Source organism: Corylus avellana, chromosome 8 (assembly GCF_965113065.1).
Source record: "Corylus avellana chromosome 8, dhCorAvel1.hap1.2, whole genome shotgun sequence".
NCBI classification, from domain to species: Eukaryota; Viridiplantae; Streptophyta; class Magnoliopsida; order Fagales; family Betulaceae; genus Corylus; species Corylus avellana.
Window position 1 is genome coordinate 9,634,009 of NC_142497.1, and position 4,835 is coordinate 9,638,843.

A 4,835-nucleotide genomic window follows, 5' to 3' on the forward strand; every position below is an offset into this window, starting at 1 on the left:
TTGTTGGCTACCGAACAGGCACTGTATAGAGCACATGTAGAAAACATGTTTCAGTCTAGGGATGAGATGTGGAAATCTATGGTAGCGAATAACCAGTCTAGAGAGGTCAAGTTTCAGTTAAAGCAAATGACGTATCAGGCAGTGTTGGCTTTGCTTTTCTTGCTGGTGTTCCTTTATGTTGGCGGTTACAACACAGCTAGTAGTAACAAGTTGATGTTAAAATGAACTGTGTCCCTCTAAATTGTAGATACTTAACCGTTGTAATTTATATTAGCTTGTGTTTTGTATTAATTGTGCTACTCTTTTTACGCAATCATTGTAATTTACTAGCCGCTTGTTCTTCATATACAACGTATAGACCTTATTTGTGCAGAGTTGGAACATATACTCTTTTTTCTGTGAATTCCAATATTAACATAAAACACTTTTTAATTTTAATTTAGATAATTTATAGTTTATTTAAGGGGAAAGTCCACAAAACCCCTTCAAACTACCACTTAATTGACAATGTCCCCCCTAAACTTTCAATTGTGACAATGTCTCCCCCAAACTACCGAAAATTGTCAATGTTCCCCCAATGATGAAATTACCCTTAGTAAAATATAAACAAAAATATTAAAACTTCAAGAAATAACCTAAAACTAACCAAAAAAAAAAAAAAAAGAAATCCAAACTTGGCCAATTTTTCCTTTTTTAACATCAATTTTATAAGAAAAAAATTTTAAAAAAATTTCGATTTTTTTTTAATGTAAAAATTCAAAATTTTCGTTTTTCTATTTTATTTTTGTTTTATAATTTTATTTAAATAAAAATTTACATTTAAAAAAATAAAATTTTCGCTTAATAAGAAGAAATTTTTTGTTCTTTTTTTTTACTAAATTAAAAATAAAAAAAATAGTTTTTTAAAAAAATAAAAATTTCTGTTTTTAAAAAATAAAAAAAAAAATTTTTTTTTAAAAAAAATTGTTTTTTTTTAAATATTATTTTTTAAAATAAAATTTTTCGTTTTTTAAAAAATTCATTTTTTTTTTTAATTTATGGGGATATTTTTGTTTTATTGAGAAATCTATAGGGGCATTTTTGTCTTATTGCTAGCATTGGGGGGACATTGACAATGTGAGAAGGTTTCGAGGGGACATTGTCACAATTGAAAGTTTGGGAGGGACATTGTCTATTGGGTGGTAGTTTGAGGGGGTTTGTGGACTTTCCCATTTATTTAATTTATAAATTATTAATTATTATATATAAGTATAAGAAATATAAGTACAAGCAGTTGTTAATGCACGTCTGAGCCGATGCTTATCGATTTGGATTAAATTAGCGAGTTCGGTTAAGATTCCAATTAGATGGTTCTAACTCCAAAAAATTTATATATGGCAATTATTACATTCCTTGTTTTTTCCTGAAATTAACAATGGAGAAGCCACACAATAAACATAAATTACTCTTCATTCGCGGTTGCTCACATGTGAGATGTCATTGCCTCTCGGACTATAATCATCATATTCTTGCTTTCGCGGGTTCGGTTTGGTGGTTGTCCGTGCGCGACGTACAGAACGAGTGTCATGGTAGGCAATTGCGCGACGTTGATCCAATCTTGCCCGTAATGTTTCATTAGGGCCGCACGAAATAGTGGATCATCAGCACCGCAGTCTTTGCGAATGAAGTTGTGCACCGCGCAGCATGCGACCACAAATAGTCGTTGATTCTCAATCGGGTATGGATGCATATTGTCAAAGATAGGGAATCGGGCTTTCCATACTCCAAAAGTTCTTTCCACAGCTGATCGTAATGAGGAATGCCTATAATTAAACAATTCTACTGCATTCTTCGGACGAGGTCGACCTTGGCGGAAATCTTCCAAATGGTATCGCTCGTTGCGATGTGGGGGTAAAAATCCCTTGTAGCATCCGTAGGTTGAGTCAACCAAGTAAAAGTAATCTGCAGATAATCAAGTGCAACATTATATCACATAGGGTTCCAATGTAGATAAGGAATTGTAAACGTATTACAAATCAATAGAACCAGACACAAATACATGCCTCCATATAGTACCTTCGACCGGCATGGGGAAAAGAGCGGTGGGATCCTCGATACACTCCTGAAAAATCCACGAGTCATGAGTGCTCCCCTCCCATCCAGCATAAACGTATGTGAAGCAAAGGTCGAAGTCAACGACGCACATGACATTCTGTGTTATTGTGGACTTCTTGCTTCTGTAGGGCACAATGTTCTCACCTTGAACACAGGCTTTAACGTGAGTGCCGTCAATTGCTCCAATGCATTTCTAGTTACATCAGTATTACCGAGTGGTAATCAGATATAAGACACAAAAAGACAATAGATATATGACATTGGTGATTGTGAAGTAATGTGATATGTTATACTGAGGCGTACCGCGAACCATGGATAGTAGCGGCCATTTCGGGCAACGTATGGATGAGGCAACTCCATCGCAGCTGAACGTATAATAGTTTTCTCAAGCCTGCACAACGCTTTAGCTGTTCGATTAACATAAACGCTTATCGTGTGCAATGATCGCTGTAGCCTATCCACTACCACCCGTTGCGTGTGGCATTGTGCCATCACTAGGCAAAATGCCGCAACTTGTTCTGTAATCTTAACATACCGACTACTTTGTAAAAACCCATTGTGTTTTAGTGTGTTGCACAATTTTAAGAAAGTCTTGGGCAACATACGAAATTGCTCATAGCATGTAGTTGGGTTCGGATTGGTAAGCACCAAGTGTACCCACATCGCCCCAGTCAGCTTGGAAGTCTGCTGTGGAATGCAAACCCTTGCGCATGGGTGCATAAAATGGTAGTAACATTCTTCCACAATCATTGCCATGCGCACTAGTAAATTCTCTAGCTCGAATCGTATACCCTCAAAATTACACTCATCCTCGTCGTCAGTGTCGGATGCATCCGAGTCGGGCAATTCATCGATACTGTCCGCCCAATGACATCTATTACCAATATTACCATTAGACAGGCCAACTGCATACATATCAACAGGCCTACATTTAAATCAGATGAATAATGTCACATTCTAGTCATAACATTCGTAAACGTCATCAGGCTATATTCAGTCTATAAATATTAATAACACGCAACCGGATACGACATATTGGAAAATAACAGTAGGTTAATAACATTAATCATTAGTGTTAAAAAAGTTCCCCTACTCCATAATAAGCATCCGTAATATAGCATAACGTTGTGTCTCTAATATTGCAATCAAACTGATTTAAGCGGTTAGAATAGAAAATAGTCAATAGACACATAAAAAACGACAACAGAAAATATTAGCCTAAAACATAAGCTTCAATTGTCGCTGTCTGGATCAATTGCGTTTAACCAATGACGTATACCGTCGTCATTCATTTTCAACAGTATCCTTGCCCAAGTTTGATTGCGGACCTTCTCGCATGCTTTGACATATTTTTCCGTGGGCAATGACATTTCAGTTGCCAACACATTGATACGGTCCATGATGTCTTCCTCAGGATACTGGTTGGGAGGGGGCTTATAAGAACCATAATCGCTGGGTGAAGTGCCATCGCTGCACCTCTGTAAATAATTCGATCTCAAGACATCGTACTCGCTTCGCAGCTCCGAGATAATTTGTTCACCCTTGGATGAAAGCTTGCTAGAGTTCGATCCATGCAAGTGAGAACCTTCCCTCTTCAACTTCCCTTTTCCTTTTCCTCTTGCCTTGTGAGATGATGCACAATGGGGCTCCGTGAGGTCTATGATCGCCGTAGGGTTGTTGAGATCGATGTCATTCTCTTCACAATCACTGCCAGGGGGTGATTGGGTGCTGGCATACCTCCACTTTCCAGTGGATGTTGAGCCGTCAAAAATGTAGTATAGGTACTTGAAGTTCGCCGGGGGGCCATTTTCGGAATCTGTAGCACTTCTTGAGGCTCGTTGTCTGCGAAGAAAGAGCAAATAAACGAAAAACACAAGATAAAACACAAATACAACAAATAAGTACGTCAACTCGTGTAATTAAGGAAATATTAAACAGAATATTAGTGGCGTACCAGTCGGATGTGTTCCCATTGCTCCGGAGTTCCCGTCACAGTCCCCAAATCATCATCCCACCCACAGCCGGTGCCTGCCTTACCTCGGACAAATTCCGAGAAGTGCACCCAAAGCTCCCTAAGATGCTTAATTTTGTCGCTAACCTGTTTTTGTGTGTAGGCGGTGCCATCCTTCAGCCGTCTGTTTAATCTTTTCGCGATGTTCGGCATATGCTTCCCGAAGGGATGGCGAATTCCGTCATCTTGGTAGCTGCAAAGAATATGTACTAAGATATCCTCGTGCTTTTGTTCCCATTTCACATTTGCTAGCGGGATGGGATCTTTTGGTGGGGATGGGGTTTGCATCCCATGCTTTCGAGGAGACTTACAGGGAGTGGTAAAAAACGACATCTACGAATATGTATAGAAAACAAAAAAACGACGTGCATAAATCATGTATGATACTTATCTACCAACCACAGTCAACTCAAAACTAATATTTTACTTAGGCACTCGAACTAATATATACGATTACGTGAACTGTGATACGACATATTTACAATAAGCAGGAAAATAGGTTAGACACGCACAATTTATAAATGAAGCAAGCTTTGGTATAAAATAAGAAGCCTACCTTGAACTTGTTGGAATGTCGTGGTCGCAAGTTATACCCGCCGAACTGAAAATTACACGAGGCCAACATTAATGCCGAGTAAGCAGAAAGTGGTGGCATATTAATCATTATTGACATCTACACCCTAATACCATAGACAACACACAGATACACATTTTGACCATATTAATCATA